Raw genomic sequence first — 18,421 nt, 5'->3', positions numbered from 1 at the left:
GGTGCTGCTGTCGCTGTCACCTCTCCTGAGCCGCTCAGGCAGGTGTTTCATTGGAACAATCCCAGGAGCAGATGCCCGTGCACCTAGCGGCGACCTCGCAAGTGCTGGTGACAAGGTCATCCTGCCAGCAACGAACAAGAGTCCCTGCTGATCTTTATCCTGCCAACTCGACATGGTCAAATGCTAACATTTCTGCTGCCTGGCAGGTATAAGGCGGCAGCATCTCACTGTGGCTTTAATTTGCTTCAACCTGACCGTACAGGTGGGCACCTTTTACGGTTCCTCCTTTTCAAATCTTGGTCACATTTTCTATTAGCTGCTGGTCCTTTCCTTATTGATTTGTAGAAGTAAGTGATAGATTCTGAAAACCAAAGCATGCATTAAGCCATATGGGTCGTGGAATTATAAGCATTACTGGAATGTGGCCATGACTGTGCCTGTGATGGAAACTTCAGGAAACTATAGTATAATGGATATATATATATATATATATATATATATATATAATTTTTTTTTTTTTTTGAGACAGAGTCTCGCTCTGTCTGTCACCCAGGCTTGGAGTGCAGTGGCTGGATCTCAGCTCACTGCAAGCTCCGCCTCCCGGGTTTACGCCATTCTCCTGCCTCAGCCTCCCGAGTAGCTGGGACTACAGGCGCCCGCCACCTCGCCCGGCTAGTTTTTTGTATTTTTTAGTAGAGACGAGGTTTCACGGGGTTAGACAGGATGGTCTCGATCTCCTGACCTCGTGATCCGCCCGTCTCGGCCTCCCAAAGTGCTGGGATTACAGGCTTGAGCCACCGTGCCCGGCCTGGATATACATATATTATACAGATAAAATGGATATGCGATACACACACACACACACACACACACACATATGTGTGGATTATGTAGGTACATGTGCATTAATGGGTTTCAAGTTCTCTAAAATAAAAAGTGTAAATACACAAAAATACTATTAAGGTTGGGCGCGGCGGCTCACACCTGTAATCCCAGCACTTTGGGAGGCCAAGGCAGGCAGATCACGAGGTCAGGGGTTCGAGACCATCCTGGCCAATATGGTAAAACCCTATCTCTATTAAAAATACAAAAATGAGCTGGGCGTGGTGGCGTGTGCCTGTAGTCCCAGCTACTAGGGAGGCTGAGGCAGGAGAATCACTTGAACCCAGGAGGCGGAGGCTGCAGTGAGCTGAGATCGTACCACTGCACTCCAGCCTGGTGACAGAGCAAGACTCCATCTCAAGAAAACAAACAAACATAGACAAACAAACATGCTGCTTACTATGTATAGTTCAAATAAAAAACATCAAAGATACATTTTTAATTTAAAGGTTTTTTTTTTATTTTTTTTGAGATGGAGTCTCTGTCGCCCAGGCTGGAGTGCAGTGGTGCCATCTCTGCTCACCGCAACCTCTGCCTCCCAGGTTCAAGTGATTCTCCTGCCTCAGCCTCCCGACTGGCTGGGACTACTGGCATGCACCACCACACCTAATTTTTCTTTTTTCCATTTTTTGAGACAGTTTCATCCTTGTTGCCCAGGCTGGAGTGCAGTGGCACGATCTTGGCTTACCGCAACCTCCGCCTCCCAGGTTCAAGTGATTCTCCTGCCTCAGCCCCAGCCTCCCAAGCAGCTGGGATTACAGGCATGCACCACCACGCCCAGCTAATTTTGTATTTTTAGTAGCGATGGGGTTTCTCCATGTTGGTCAGGCTGGTCTCGAACTCCCAACCTGAGGTGATCCACCCACCTTGGCCCCCCAAAGTGCTGGGATTACAGGCGTGAGCCACTGCGTCCAGCCCTACGCCCGACTAATTTTTGTATTTTTAGTAGCGACGGAGTTTCACCATGTTGGCCAGGCTGGTCTCAAACTCCTGGCCTCAAGTGATCTGCCTGACTCGGTCCCCCAGAGTGCTGAGATTACAGGCGTGAGCCCCCGCACCCGGCCTAAAAGGTACATTTTTTAAAAAGAGGTGACTTAAGATTTCATAGACACCAACGTTTTGTAAAACTATGATAACCCAAATACTTGGACCAGGCCTTTCCTGAGAAGAACCAACAATGCTGACAAAATCAAAGGAGGTTTTCTTAAAGGCATCCAGGGGCTGACAACAGTGAGGAATTGCCAGACGCCATCTGGGGATAGCAGAAACCAGAGGGGCGAGCCAAGCCGCTCTTGCCCTGAAAACATCTGCCCCCATCCAGCCACCCCCGGCCTCTGATAAGAAGTCTAAGGTTGGTCCCCCACACAAAGCAGTGATCACAGGACAGCCCTCACAGGACGTATGGCCCAAATTCACACCAGTGAGAAGATTCCCAAAGCTCACAGTTGATGGATTTAGTTTAAAATGGCGTTAGGCCGACAGCGCCCGAGGTACCTGGCAGGAGGAAGCGTAAACCTAGTTTGGAGGAAGTATCTTTATCCTAGATCTGAAAAATCCCCACAAGTCATTTCTCCAGGACAATGAGTAATGCAGTCAACAGTAACCACACATTGATGGAAACAATGCCCCAGGAGCAAGGACAGAAAAGGCCAGCAGCAGGACCAGATCCAGAGACTCAATGTCTCAACGACCTGAGGCAGACCATGAGGCTCCTTACTATATTCACAGAGGAAACCGGTAAGCCTGAAACTATAAACTATATGTAACAAATAGCAAATGAGAAAAAAAAATGACCTTGCAGAAAAACAGGAGTAGAAATTCTAGAAATAAACAGCATTAAGGCCAATGGGTTTAACAGGAATAAGAGAATAAAAAAAGAATGCATACACTGAAGATACGTTAGAATAAATTATGCTGAAGAAAGAAAAGTGAGAGGCCTGCACGGTGGCTCATGCCTGTAATCCCAGCACTTTGGGAGGCCGGGGGGGGGGGGGGGGGGTGGGTCACGAGGTCAGGAGTTCAAGACCAGCCTGGCCAACATGGTGAAACCCCATCTCTACTAAAAACATAAAACATTAGCTGAGTGTGGTGGGGGGTGCCTGTAATCCCAGTTACTAGGGAGGCTGAGGCAGGAGAGCTGCTTGAACCTGGGTGCAGAGGTTGCACTGAGCTGAGATTGTGCCACGGCACTCCAGCCTGGGTGACAGAGCAATACTCTATCTCAAAAAAAAAAAAAAAAAAAGCCACAGCTAGAGAAATAATGAAACTGCAGAACATCAAAGATAAAGGGGAAAAAAGTCTTTAAAATGTCCGGAGGAAGGAAAAATGACCTGTTCAACAGAACAAGCTCCCAGGTAAAACAACAGAACCCAAAAGGCAGCAGAGAAAGGGACTAGTATGATTCTAAAAGATAATAACTGATATCTCAGATTTTACATTCAGTGAAAATATCTTTCAAGAAGTGGGGCAAAGGTGGGACATAGTGGCTCACACCTGTCATCCCAGCACTTTGGGAGGCCAAGGCAGAAGGATTGCTTGAGCCCAGGAGTTTGAGACCAGCCTGGGGAACAGTGAGACCCTGTCTCTATATAAAAAAAAGTTTTTTTCAATTAGCCAAGTGTGGTATCACATGTCTGTGGTCCCAGCTACTAGGGAGGCTGAGGTGGGAGGATTGCTTGAGTCCAGGGGGTCGAGGCTGCAATGAGCAGAGATTGTGCCACCGCACTTAGCCTGGGTAATGAGTGAGACCCTGTCTCAAAGAAGAAAATAAAAGAGAAAAGAAAAGAAAAAGAAAAGAAAAGGAAAAGAAAAGGAAAGGAAAAGGAATAGAAAAGAAAAGGAAAGGAAAAGGAAAAGAAAAGAAAAGAAAAGGAAAAGAAAAGGAAAAGAAAAGAAAAGGAAAAGAAAAGGAAAAGAAAAGGAAAAGAAAAGGAAAAGGAAAAGAAAAGAAAAGAAAAGAAAAGAAAAGAAAAGAAAAGAAAGAGAGGCCGGGCACGGTAGCTCATGCCTGTAAATCCAGCACTTTGGGAGGCTGAGGCGGGCGGATCACGAGGTCAGGAGATGGAGACCATCCTGGCTAACACGATTAAACCCTGTCTCTACTAAAAATGCAAAAAATTAGCTGGGCGTGTCAGTGAGCGCCTGTGGTCCCAGCTACTCGGGAGGCTGAGGCAGGAGAATGGTGTGAACCCGGGAGGTGGAGCTTGCAGTGAGCTGAGATTGTGCCACTGCACTCCAGCCTGGGCGACAGAGCGAGACTCGGTCAATCAATCAATCAGTCAAAGAAAGAAGAGGGTTGGACTGGCACAAGATACAAAAACAGGCCAATGCGACATGAAAGTGAGCCCGGAAACAGACCATAGGTGGCCACAGACAGCACAGAGGGGCACTGCAGCGCCCGGAAAACAGTTTTCCAGGGGATACTGCTGGGCCACTGTGCATCTGCAGAAGAGAAACCGAGCTCGATCCCATTCCATCAACAAAATCACCAGTTCATCACATTTCTCAACAGAGATGACCATCGAGCAGGAATTCTGTGGAGTAAATGTCTGTACAAAGGTATACACATGTAAACACATACACACAATCTTTTTTTTTTTTTTTGAGATGGAGTCTCGCTCTGTCGCCCAGGCTGGAGTGCAGTGACCGGATCTCAGCTCACTGCAAGCTCCGCCTCCCGGGTTTACGCCATTCTCCTGTCTCAGCCTCCCGAGTAGCTGGGACTACAGGCGCCCGCCACCTCGCCCGACCAGTTTTTTGTATTTTTAGTAGAGACGGGGTTTCACCGTGTTAGCTAGGATGGTCTCGATCTCCTGACCTTGTGATCCGCCCGTCTCGGCCTCCCAAAGTGCTGGGATTACAGGCTTGAGCCACCGCGCCCGGCCTCCCCAAACCTTAAACTCTTTTTCTTACTAGCTGTTATTAGGTCATCTTGTGCTAATTCTGAAAGTTTCCCTTGGGTTTCTTAGAATCAAGGAGACGACCTCACATTTAGCGTTAACACAGTACATTTTATTAGATCTTATCTGTTGCCCTGAACTACTGGGCCCTTCATGAATCTGAACCCTGCCATCTCTTCCATCTGGCATCTCTTCCATGAAACTTGCTGACATGCCCTGGGGAGGTCACGGGGACAGGTATGAGTTCGGTCACCACCCTCCAGGAGCCCAGCACCATCTCCACCTCTGCTCTCCTGTCCACATGGCCCACATGGTGCACGAGGACATCATGTGACAACTTGTCAGTACCTTATTCAAATCCACGCATGTTCCACCAATTAATGAAAGAAGTGTTCTGACTTCACTTCTTACTGAGCTCATGTTGAATCTTTGTGACATTTTCACCTAAGTTTCTCTCTTTTTACTAAAATGAGACTTAAATTAATAAACTTTTGTTTGTCTCTTCTCCTTTCCCCTGGACTTCCCTTTAACAAAGATACTAAGAATACGAAATGAAGCAGCTGAGAGAGACAGGAAACTGATTCCCAAACTGCATATTCAGGTCTCTAGCGTTCAGAATCCCTGCTCCAAGTGACTTGAGTAGAGAGCTACAGAAACTGCCCTTCATTTTGTTCATCATTTAAAAATAAGTAATATCGGCTGGGTGTGGTGATTCACGCCTGTAATCCCAACAATTTGGGAGGCTGAGGTGGGAGGATCACTTGAGGTCAGGAGCTCGAGACCAGCCTGGACAACATGGCGAAACCCTGTCTCTACTACAAATACAAAAATCAGCCAGACCTGGTGGTGGGTGCCTGTAATCCCAGCTACTTGAGGGGGCAGAGCCAGGAGAATCGCTCGAACCTGGGAGACGGAGGTTGCAGTGAACCAACATCATGCCACTGCACTCCAGCCTGGGCAACAGAGTGAGACTCCGTCCCAAAAAAGGGGGGGTGCGGGTCATTTGCCAAGGGTTTTGTTTTGAATTTCTAAATGCCATGAATGCCTAACTGCAGATCATCTTTTGAAAAGCCACAGCCCTCACCCCACAGTCAGTAACCCCTGGGGCCAGCACTGGTGCACATCGCTTGTCCTTCCACAAGGGACACCTGTGTTGGGAGTAACAGGGCAGAGGAAGTGAGGACCCTGGGCAGGAGGGGGTGCCAACGACTTCTAGGGGGGTTAAAATTAATTTTGTTTTAGATATGCTGCCCAGGCTGGAGTGCAGTGGCTATTTACAGGCATTTTCAGCCTAGGCCTGTTCACCTCTCTTTAGGCAACCTGGTGGTCCCCTGCTCCTGGGAGGTCACCATATTGATGCCTAACTTAGTGTGGACAACAGATTGGCATAGCGCACTACAACCCAGAACTCCTGGGTTCAAGCGATCCCCCTACCTCAGCTTCCCGAGTTGCGGGGACTACAGCAGTGCGTAGTCCCTTGGCAGGGGACTTAATTTTTTTTTTTTTTGAGACAGAGTCTCACTCTGTAGTCCAGGCTGGAGTGCAGCTGCACGATCTCGGTTCACTGCAGCCTCAGCCTCCGCCTCCTGGGTTCAAGCCATTCTTCCACCTCAGCTTCTTGAATAGCTGGGATTACAGGTGCAGGCCACCACACTCAGCTAATTTTTGCATTTTTAGGAGAGACAAGGTTTTGCCATGTTAGCCAGGCTGGTCTCAAACTCCTGACCTCAGGTGATCTGCCCGCCTCAACCTCCCAAAGTGCTAGGATTACAGGTGTGAGCCACTGTGCCTGGCTGGAATTTAATTTAATTAATTTTATTTTTTTTTGAGGCAGAGTCTCATTCTGTCCCCCTAAGACTGGAGTGCAGTGGCGGGATCTCGGCTCACTGCAATCTCTGCCTCCCGGGTTCAAGTGATTCTCTTGCCTAAGCTCCTGAGTAGCTGGGTCTACAGGCGCCCGCCACCACATCCAGCTAATTTTTTGTATTTTTAGTAGAGACGGGGTTTCACCACGTTAGCCAGGCTGGTCTCAAACTCCTGACCTCAGGTGATCCACCCGCCTTGGCCTCCCAAAGTGCTGGGATCACAGGTGTGAGCCACTGTGCCTGGTCTGGGATTTTAAGTTTTAAGCTGGTGATGGGTATATACATGTCCATTTTATTAATCTTCATTTCTTATCTGTAAGTACCATGTATGTCCTGAGATGGCAAAAGGATCTTCCATTGAGTGAAAAGTGAGTCTCCCACCCCAGAACCCCAGTCCTGCTCCAGAGACAGCACAGTGGCAGTTCCTCTTGACCTCAGGAACATTCCACAGGCACATACTCCATGTACCTTCTTCAAACTTCATCACACTCTGCCTTAAGTAATCTAGTATTTTGTAATTATGAAATAAGTCATTAAGGCTGGGCACAGTGGCTCACACCTATAATCCCAGCACTTTGGGAGGCCAAGACAGGCAGATCATGAGGTCAGGAGTTTGAGACCAGCCTGGCCAACATGGTAAAACCCCATCTCTACTAAAAATACTAAAATTAGCCGGGCATGGTGGTGGGTGCCTGTTACTCAGGAGGCTGAGGCAGGAGAATTGCTTGAACTCAGGAGATGGAGGTTGCAGTGAGCCACGATTGCACCACTGCACTCCAGCGTGGGTGACAAAGCAAGACTTTGTCCCAGAAAAAAAAAAAAAAAAAAGAAACAGTTCATTAAAAAAACCTTCTTTTTTTCATTTTGTTTTGAGACAGAGTCTCGCTTTGTTGCTCAGGCTGGAGTGCAGTGGCACGATAGCTCACTGCAACCTCCATCTTCTGGGTTCAAGTGATTCTTGTGCCTCAGCCTTCCAAGTAGCTGGGATGACAGGTGTGCGCCACCGCACTTAGTTAATTTCTGTATTTTTTTGTAGGGACAAGGTTTCTCTATGTTGCCCAGACTGGTCTCAAACTCCTGGCTCGAATGATCCACCCAGCTTGGCCTCCCAAGGTGCTGGGATTAGAGGTGTGAACCACTGCACCAGCCTAAAAAAAAATAAAATTTTCTTTTTTCTTTTTTTTTTGAAACGGAGTTTCGCTTTTGTTGCCCAGGCTCCAGTGCAATGGCACAATCTCAGCTCACTACAACCTCTGCCTCCTGGGTTCAAGTGATTCTCCTGCCTCAGCCTCCCAAGTAGCTGGGATTACAGGCATGTACCATCACGCCTAGCTAATTTTGTAGTTTTTTAGTAGAGAGGGGGTTTCACCACATTGTCCAGGCTGGTCTCGAACTCCTGACCTCAAGTGATCCACCCACCTTGGCCTCCCAAAGTGTTGGGATTACAGATGTGAGCCACCGTGCCTGGCCCTAAAATGATGATTTTTTTTTTTTTTTTTTTTTTTTTTTGAGATGGAGTCTTGCTGTGTTACCCAGGCTGGAGTGCAGTGGCGCGGTGTCGGCTCACTGTAAGCTCCACCTCCCAGGTTCACGCCATTCTCCTGCCTCAGCCTCCCAAGCAGCTGGGACTACAGGCGCCTGCCACTACGCCCGGCTAATTTTTTTGTATTTTTAGTAGAGACAGGGTTTCACCGTGTTAGCCAGGATGGTCTCGATCTCCTGACCTCATGATCTGCCCGCCTCGGCCTCCCAAAGTGCTGGGATTACAGGCGTGAGCCACCGCGCCCAGCCGAAAATGATAAAATTTTAAAGTCACTTGGGTGGTTTTATTAAACCTACATAGTAGAAAAAAAATCACTGACTAGTGTCCTGGCCCACGAAAGGCACTTAAATATCTGGGGAATGAATACTTATCAGGTGTGTCCTCACACGGAGACAGCAAAAGTAAATGGGGGCTGAAACATCACTACTGCGACTGCGGGCAGCAGCTCACGCCTGTCATCCTAGCACTTTTGGAGGCCAGGGCAGGAGGATCACTTGAGCCCAGGAGTTCGAGACCAGCCCAGGCAAGATAGCAAGACCCTGTCTCTACCAAAAAAACTTAAAAAAAATTAAAAAAAAAAAAAAAAAAAAAGCCAGGCATGGTGGCACATGCCTGTGGTCCCAGCTACTCCAGAGGCTGAAAGCGGAGGATTGCTTAAGCTGGGGAGGTCAAGGCTTCAGTGAGCTGTGATGGTGCCCCTGCACTCCAGCCTGGGCAACAGGGCGAGACCGTATCCAAAAAAATAAACATCAGTACTTTATATGAGAAGTGGCCACTAAACATTGGTAAGCTTGTTAAAAACATGGACCCAGCTGGGTGCGGTGGCTCACGCCTGTAATCCCAGCACTTTGGGAGGCCGAGGGGGGCGGATCACGAGGTCAGGAGATCGAGACCATCCTAGCTAACACAGTGAAACCCCGTCTTTACTAAAAACACAAAAAATTAGCCGGGCGAGGTGGCGGGCGCCTGTAGTCCCAGCTACTCGTGAGGCTGAGGCAGGAGAATGGCGTGAACCCGGGAGGCAGAGCTTACAGTGAGCCCAGATTGCATCACTGCACTCCAGCCTGGGCTACAGAGTGAGACTCTGTCTCAAAAAAACCAAAGCAAAACAAAACAAAAAACATGGACCCATGGGCACCAAGGAGCCTCTGCGGGCAGAGGCCATGTGGGGGGTCAGCTGCAGATTCACCCCACCCAGGGCCACATGTCCCCAGGGTCTAGGACCAGGGTCCCCAAAGAGCAGTGCACAAGCCAGGGCCCTACCAGTGCTGTCCAGGAAGGACCAGCCGCAGCCTGCTGTGGCCCCAAGCTGGTCCCAGAAGGTTCCAAGAAGGAGTCTCATCTATTCAGGCACAAAGTCCTTGAGTCTGAGGCCCCCAGAGTGACAAGAATCTTGCCAAAGATAGGCGCTTGCCCTTTACATCATGCAGTTGCACCTCAGGGTGTGCAAATTCTCAGGCCATTGAATTCTCACAACATCCTGAGAAACAGGCATCCCTGCCCACTAGTGGCCACCGTGGTCCCACAGGTGGGTGCTCACTCCAGAGCACAGGTGCTCTCTGCTACTTGGTCCCACCTGGCTTGAGAGGGAGGAGCATCAGGGGAGGACAGGCCAGTCCTCAGGAGGGAGGGGACCCTCTGACCACCAGTGTTCCAGGCAGGAGGAAGCGGTGTCCCCATCAGGGTCCTGTGTTGCCCCAGGGTCCTTCATGCTGTCAGTGTTCTCTATTTGCTCAAAGCCTGTAGCTCTCAGTGGAGACACCAGCCCTGGTGGCCGTGGCCCAGCCTGCTACCCTCCCTTGCTAGCCTCTTCCTGCACCTGAGCTGTCTCCACAGCAAGTGCCACTGGCTCAGCCTCTCAGCTATGAGGCAGACAGATGTAGTGACAAGCTCAGATCTCAGCTCTCGCCTCTGCCTGGTGGTTTCTCCGAGTGTCACACATCCCCAGTAGGATGCAGAGAACACTACTAACTCTTCCTGGACCAGACTGCCTAGGGCTCTGCAGAGTAAACACTGAGGCCCCCACTAATTACAAAAAGCCTTGTTTCCAACCAAAACAGGCTGTTTCCCAAGCACACTTCGCATGGGCCTTATTTGGAGACCTTCATTATACAGCCCCGCCCCCAAGGCATCCTCACCTGAAGAGCCTGCTGCCCTGGGCCCCAGCCCTCTCCCAGGTCCCTGTCCTGTCTCCTGCCTTGAGTCTGGTCACTGCACAGATGCCTCCCATGTGCTTCATGCGGTCTCAGTCCTGATGGCGACCCTTGTCACTAGCCCTCAAAGGGGTCCTGGCAGTATTGGCCAGGGCTGGATTTGTGGTCATTGAGAGGCATGTCATGTTAAGTTTTAACTTGGCTTTAAATGACAGATCCACTGTTGCACTGGGGAAACCACGGCCAAGTTTGGAAACAACCAATGTAAATGGGCTTTTACAAGATCTATCGGCAAATTAGGAACCGCCCTGAAGTAAGCAACTGAAAGGAAAAGGCTGGGCAATTCACCAGGCAAATCATCTCCACTCTCGGACACTGTGTGTTCCCAAGTTTGGAGGGCAGCTGCCCTCCATCCCCCCAAATAGACATTAATGTGGGGTATGCTTTTAGAGCAAAAACAAATTTCTGGAATCCAGAAATTTCTCTCCTAAAATAAGCCTGTAAAGTTATTTTAAGAGAACGTGAATCAGGCCCATGTCCATATGGTGCCGACAGCACACTTCTCAAGACAAACACAGTGAGGAAGCAAACAAAACCAAGACGTTTCTGACACTCAATGGGATGGAGTGCGGACTGGGGTGCCCCTTTCTCTTTTCCAACCACCCTACCAGGTCCTCGCCCCACCTCCGGGGCACCTGTGCAGAGGACAGCCTGTTCCCCTCAATCCCCACGCTGATCCACCTACCCCTGGCACTGCCACCACCTGGCAGGTGAGCGCGGGTCCCATCCCCACTACCTCCCTGTGGAGATCTCCAAGGTGTTATGAGATGGAAAGGGGGCGCCAGGGAGATACGGAAGCCAGCGCATCCGGGTCAGAGGCTGCAAAGCTGGAGAAGAACTAGGGTGTCTGCTGGGCGTAGCGATGAAGGGGCTGGCGTGCCAGGGAGAGTGGGGAAGGAACAGTGCTCAGCTCATGTGGCCCTGCCATGTTCAGGCAGGGTTCACAAAGAAAGAAGAACCAAGACATCATGGTCCACCTCCCTAGGGAAGAGAGGGATGAGGGGTGACAGGCAGTGGTGTCACCTGCCCGGGCAGCCGTCCCCACAGCTTCTCCACCTCCGTTCCCACTCAGCCGTCCCTTCCTTCCCCTCCTCTTCACGGAGGAGGCCTCCCTGCTTTTGGCTGTGCCTCTCCCACCCATCACTGGCAAGGCACTATCCTTGGGATTAGAAAGATGAAAAGGCCACCGCCATCACAGAGGGAATGGACGACGGATAAAACCACCAGCTCCCGGAAAAGGACATGCAGCGGCTCCCAGAGGCTGGCAAGCCAACACCAGCCCTGTCCTAAGCTGCTCACTGTATAAGAATCGTGCAATCAACAGCAGTCCTAAGAGATGCATGTCCTTATTAGCCCCACCATGCACATGGAGAAACCGAAGCCCAAAAAGGTTACCCGAGTGGCCCAACGTTGCACAGCCAATGACCTGTGAAGCTCAATTCAAAGCCAGAGTCTCCCCACCGTGGAGCATGGTGTCCAAGGTGGAACATGCAAGTAGATGTTCAACTCTGAAGGCACACTCACACCGTCTAACACTTAGCAGGTTGGCAATGATTGTTTTTAAAGTTAGGCCAGGTGTGGTGGCTCATGCCTGCAATCCCAGCACTTTGGGAACCCGAGGTGGGTGCATCGCTGGAGTCCAGGAGTTTGAGACCAGCTTGGGCAACATGGTGAAACCCCGTCTCTACAAAAAATACAAAAGCCCAAGCACAGTGGCTCACACCTGTAATCCCAGCACTTTGGGAGGGCGAGGTGGGTGGATCACCTGAGGTCAGGAGTTCTAGACCAGCCTGGCCAGCACGGTGAAACCCCATCTCTACTAAAAATACAAAAATTAGCCGGGCATGGTGGTGTGCGCCTATAATCCCACCTACTTGGGAGGCTGAGGCAGGAGAATCACTTGAACCTGGGAGGCAGAGATTGCAGTAAGCTGAGATTACACCATTGCACTCCAGCCTGGGCAACAAGAGCAAAACTCTGTCCTGAAGAAAAGAAAAAAATTAGCCAGGCATGGTCGTGCATGACTGTGGTGCCAGCTACTTGGAAGGCTAAGGCAGGAGAATCACTTAGGCCCAGGAGGCAGAGGTTGCAGTGAGTCGAGATTGCTGCCACTGCACGCCAGCCTGGGCAACACAGCGAGACTCCTTCTCAACAAAAATAACAACAAAGTTTAACCAAAAGAGACTGGCCAAATGCACTGATAAACATGCATCAGAGACATTTCCATCATGGGGCTTCTGGAGTCTCGCTCTGTCTCCCAGGCTGGAGTGCAGTTGCACGATCTTGGCTCACTGCAGCCTCTGCCTCCTGGATTCAAGCAATTCTTGTGCCTCAGCCTCCCAAATAGCTGGGACTACAGGCACCTGCCACCATGCCTGGCTAAGTTTGTATTTTTAGTAGAGATGGGGTTTCACCATGTTGGCCAGGCTGGCCTTGAACTCCTGACTGCAAGTGATCCACCCTCCTTGGCCTCCCAAAGTGTTGGGATTACAGGCGTGAGCCACGGCGTCCGGCCCACTCTGACTATTCAAACTCACACATAGTACATGAAGTCAAAGGTGTGGAAGGGTCTGGAAAAATTTACAACAAAGGGCAACAGTGTGGGTACAATTTGCCTGTGGCAATTCTAGCTTCCCTCTACACACGTCCACTTCCTCCCTACTTGAATTACAGGAGGAAAAGCTCCCGTCCACATTTCAGGAACTGCAGCCTAGGTGCAGAATGGGGCCCACCGACAGCATCAAACCACCTGTATGGCTGCCCTGAGACAAAGCTCCACGGCCCTCTAGACTCCCCACCAGTCCCTGCTCTCTGGGGAACTCAAGGGGCTTAACTCCTCCATTGCCCAGTGGCCCCGGGTGCCTCAGCCCTCCAGACTCTCTCCTCCATCTCTCCTCCCACCTGTGCTCAAGCACTACCTCTACCACCTCTCCTGAGACTACTGATAATGTATTTGTATTGAGCGCTTGTTTTCAAAGAACCTGTACTACATTCCTTTTTTTTTTTTTTTTTCCTACCATTAGTAACAAAGTTTCCCATAACCAAGGTCCTCAGACACATCCTAGTAGGTGTGCTTTCTTGCTAACAACAAGAAGACGGGGCTGTGAGTGGTGACTCATGCCTGTAATTCCAGCACTTTAACAGGCCAAGGTGGGAGGATCACCTGAGGTCAGGAGTTCGAGACCAGCCTGGGCAACATGGCAAAAACCGTCTCTACAAAAAAATTTAAAAATTAACCAGGTGTGGTGGCACATGCCTGTAGTCCCAGCAACTCGGGAGGCTGAGGTGATCGCCACTGCACTCCAGCCTGGATGACAGAGACAGACCCTGTGTCAAAAGAAAGAGAAAGAAAGAGAAATAAAGAGAGAGAGAGAGAAAGGGAAAGAAAGAAAAAGAAAAGACAAGAAAAGGGGGCCGGGCGCGGTAGCTCACGCCTGTAACCCCAGCACTTTGGGAGGCCAAGATTGCACCACTGCACTCCAGCCTGGGCGACAGAGCGAGACTCCGTCTCAGGAAAAAAAAAAAAAAAAGAAGAAGAAGAAGAAGAAGAAGAAGAAAAGGGAGGTGTAGGAACTATGTGCAACACTAGCGTTGTTAGGTTGAAAGAGTGGACACCAGACCCAGAAGACTGGATTGAGACAGATGAAAAGAGGTTGAGAATCTATTTTCTTTACCCTCATGCTAAATAAAGTCTCATCAAACATTCAAGCCTCCCGTCTTGGGGCAAGAGAAGAAAACAAAAACAAAAACAAAAACAGATGCACAAAGAGGAACCAGGTGAGGGGGAAGCGTTTGGGTGGCAGGGGTGTATGCCAATGCTGCTGAGAAGGCAGGTGGCACCAGGAGGGAGGGAGTAGGTGAGGTTTGGCAACAGGGATGTCATCACCCCCAGGACAAAGATGAAAGAGGGTTTGACTTGCTTTGAGAGGCTTCCCAGGGTTTGATGCAAAATGTGCCACGTGTTTGTTGGCTCTGGGACCTGAAGCCAAGTTCTGCTACCTTCTTTGTAAAGTGGGGTCACATGCAATTTACAGGGCAGTCAGAGTACATGAGGTGTTAAGGGGGATGATCCTCGGGCACAGTTTAGGTGTCTGACCAGGGTCTCAGAGCAGGAGCATCTCACTGTTACAGTACGGCAGGGGCTCAGCAAGCCCCTCACAAGCCCCACCAGGAATCCTGGCCCTGGCCCAAGACCCTGCAGGTGCCAGAGGGCCTGCTGAGCAATGGGGTGAATAACGGTTCCTAACCCCTTCCTGGGGTGTGGGCAACAGTGGCTGGCTCCAGGATTTCCATTTTACTCTCACCCGCCAACAGGTTTTTAGTACTCAGCATCTGTATAACAGGTGTAATGTCCTGGCACTTGCTGGCGGAATCAATTTCATCCTCTTGACTTCTTTCCTGAATCTATCTCACACTACTTGCTCCAAAAACCCTTAGCCCCCTATGTCTTGGCTATTGAGAACTTTCTTCAACCTCCGCTCAAATCCCTTGTCAAAATTCCCACTCCCTAGAGGTTTCACTGATTATTAGATCCAACTACTTAAAACCTTTTACGCAACTTCATTTAACTCTAATGAAGAGCATCAGAGAACAGTTGGAAAGCAGGGGGGCTTCTATTGCTTCTTCATATTCAAAACAATTTTGTTTATTAGTCTTCCATGGAGACAAATACATTAAAACTACAGGGTTGGTCAGGCGTCGTGGCTCACACCTGTAATCCCAGCACTTTGGGAGGCCGAGGCGGGCCGATCACTTGAGGTTGAGAGATTGAGATCATCTGGCCAACCTGGTGAAACTCTTTTAAAAATACAAAAATTAGCTGGGCGTGGTGGCCCGTGCCTGTAGTACCATCTACTCAGGAGGCTGAGACAGAAGAATCGCTTGAACCCGGGACATGGAGGCTGCACTGAGCCAAGATCACGCCACTGCACTCCAGCCTGGCGACAGAGTGAGACTCTGTCTGAAAAACAAAACAAAACAAAAACAAACAACCACACGAACAACAACAACAACAACAACAAAACTACAGGGTAGGCTGGGCTCACACCTATAAATCCCAGCACATTGGGAGGCTGAGAGGGGAGGATCACTTGAGGCCAGGAGTTTGAGACCAGCCTGGGCAACAGAGTGAGATCTTGTCTCTACAAAAAAAATTAAAAAATTAGCTGGGTATGGTGGTGTATGCCTGTGGTCACTCAGAAGGCGGGTGGATGGCTTGAACCTAGGAGGTTGAGGCTGCAGTGAGTGGAGTCTGTGCCATTATACTCCAGCCTGGGGGACAGAATGAGACCTTGTCTCAAAAAAAGCAATTTGTTTGTTGAAATAAACCAAAACAAACCAACAAAAAAGAAAAGAAAAAAGAAAAAACCTATAGGGTAGCCTCTTTCCGTTTGCCTGCATCCCTGCCCCTTGACACAGGTGCTGGTAGTACTTAGTGAAGACAGGCAAAAATCAAGAACAGATGTTAGAGGAATACTACTCTCAATCTAAAGAAAATAGCTTTATGGTGAGGTATAGCAGCTCAAGCCTGTAATCCCAACACTTTAGGAGGCTGAGGCGGGTGGATCACTTGAGCCCAGGAGTTCAAGACCAGCCTGGGAAACATTAAGTGAGATCCCGGTCTCTACAAAAAATTTTAAAGTTAACTAGTCATGATGGTGTGCACCTGTAGTCCTAGCTACATGGGAGGCTGAGGCAAGAGGATCACTTGGGCTCAGGATGTGGAGGTTGCAGTGAGCCGTGTCTGTGCCACTGTCCTGAGCAAGAGTGAGACCCTGTCTTAAACAAACACACAAAAAGAGAAATGGCTTTATAAATTAGTGATTCAAAAGTGAAAAGGCTTAATACCCAGAGTTTAGTGAGAAGAATACACCCAGGTCAGTTTTTCACCACAGCAGTGCAGGATGGTAATGATGGGGAGCACTGGGTGTAGGGTATATTGGGATTGTCTGTAGTAGCTCTGCAACCTTTATGTACATTTACAGTTTTTCCAAAATAAGAAGTTATTTTTAAAAGAAGACTATTGCTCGGCTTGGTAATTAAGAGGGCTCAGTTATTATATAAGTGTTCAATACGGGCCCAGCCCTTAGGGGTTCCCACAAGTAGATGACATTCTACCCTGTAGGGCCCAAGAGGAGGGACCATGAAGGTCCTGGAGATCCTTATTCCTCAAACATGCCACTACCACTGCCTCCCAAGAGCCCACACCTGAGGGGGATCAGTGCATGATTATAAGACTTAATGACACCAGGATTAAGCACAGCTCCTGGCACCTGGGGGATGCTCAGCAAACATTTGTCACATCTATACCTTGCTCGGGTGACGTGCCTGGAAAGGCTCCCCAGGGGTGGCAAACCTAGCCTTGGGAGCTGGGTAGGGATTCAGGAGTGTCAGGGGCTGGTGGGTGGGAAGAATAACGTTCTTAGCAAAGGAAACATCAGGTTAAGGTGGGTATGTTTTAGAGGAAGAAGAAATGCAACGGAACAGAAAAAGCGTGGGGCGGGGAAATTGATGTCTTCCATGTTCATTATCTGCCAAAAATAGAATCTCAGTCTTTTTCCCATCCTTATAACTCAGTACATAATTTGGACATCAAAGATGTCAATCAGAGGCAAGCATGGGGGAGGCAGACCCTGTTTAGCTCTCTGAAGCTCAGGCTTTTGCAATCTCTGTTAATGAAACCTATGCCACAAGTGGTAAACACGGAGGACGCTCCATTTTAGTCATGATCTTTATGTGGCAACTTGAAAACCTTTTCCGCCTTTCTGATAAACATTCCTAGGAGACCTCTTTTGCCCTCATTTCCTTGCCCAGTTGAGGCTGTATTTTTTAAGGAAGGAAAAACCAATAATCTGGGATCTTGTCCATTTTCCCTGTATCTTTTCACGGTAGGGCGGGAGAAGAGGGGCAGCGGGGAAGGTGGAGAGAAGAAACGGCGGGGGAATCAAAGATTAGGCGTTGTTGTCTGTGCCGAAACGGAGTGAGCCCAATATCAACAAATCAAAATCCAAAACGGAACAAAAAAGTCACAGGCCCGCCCTGCTCGCACCCCCGCCCGCCCGGACGCCCAACAGGTGCTTCCCGGGCCCGCCCGCAGCCACAGTATCCTTGGGTGGCCACAAAGTAACCGCCCGCGCAGCTGCAGCCAGGCCCGCCCGTACTCACGGCCGCTCCGCGGTCCGCGCCCCGGCCCGCAGCGCCCATCCGGCCCGGGCCCCGGTCAGCGCGGGCTCGGCTCTCAGGCGTTCCCGGCGCGGCCCGGGACGCGCTGAGGCCGTTAGCGCCTAGGCAGGGCGCGAGGCATCCTCCCGCCGCCGCCCCGCGGGCCGCCTGCCCTTTGTTTTGGAGCCGTGGCCCGGCCCAGACGCCGTTAACGGCCTCGGAGCGCGGCACCGGCCAATCAGCGCGCCTTGTCGCCAGCGCCCCGCCCCCATCCTGCCTGCGTTCCGCCCCGCGTCCCGCCTGCCCCGCGCGCCCCCGCCCCGCGCGCTCCAGGCCAAGGAGCTCCGCCAGCTCGCACCCGGCCGGGAGCGGCTGGAGCGCACGTGCCGCGGGGCGCGCCGCACTCCCATTGGCTGGCCCGCCGGGCGCGGCCTCGGAGCCAGCCTGTAAGAGCCGAGGGCCGCGGGGGCGGGGCAGCGGGGGGCGGGGCGAAAGCGGGGGCGGATTCCGCGAGGAGCGCCGCGCGCGGGCTCAGGCTGGCCGGGCAGGGAGGCTCGGCCTGCGGGGCCGGCGGTGGTGCACGCGCGCACTGGGAAGAACACGGGTCACCCGCTCCTCCGGCTCGCGGGGATGGGCCAAGGGCGTGCGGGGCCCGCAGCTCCGGGACCTGAGGCGAGCTTGTGTCGCAGCTTCCTCGGCCAGCGCCGTGCACGTCCCGCCCGCCCGCGCGGTCGGCCGCGTTCGGGGGTCGGTGGCGGAAGGCGGCGCGCGGGGCGGACGTGGAGGCCGAGGCGAGCTCGTGTGCGCCGGTCCAGCATCCGCCTTGGCCGTACCCCTCCGCGGCCGGGTCCCCAGAGT

General features: G+C 51.0%; 1 protein-coding gene across 2 annotated transcripts in view; it reads right to left on the bottom strand.

Moving 5' to 3' along the window:
• The window catches only part of YPEL1 (yippee like 1), a 37,083-nt gene extending 19,297 nt beyond the window's left edge, over positions 1 to 17,786 (bottom strand). The window contains exon 1 of one of the 2 annotated variants that reach the window (XM_073006972.1): positions 17,567 to 17,786. The gene's annotated coding sequence lies outside the window, so the exon portion shown is untranslated. The remainder of the gene's footprint in view (positions 1 to 17,566) is intronic. The other variant, XM_007974912.3, reaches the window with a different exon arrangement.
• Positions 17,787 to 18,421: the final 635 nt, after the last annotated feature.

Source organism: Chlorocebus sabaeus, chromosome 19, assembly GCF_047675955.1.
Source record: "Chlorocebus sabaeus isolate Y175 chromosome 19, mChlSab1.0.hap1, whole genome shotgun sequence".
In the NCBI taxonomy this organism is placed as follows: Eukaryota; Metazoa; Chordata; class Mammalia; order Primates; family Cercopithecidae; genus Chlorocebus; species Chlorocebus sabaeus.
The sequence above is the reverse complement of the archived record's forward strand: the minus strand, read 5'-3'. Positions and strand labels throughout refer to the sequence as shown.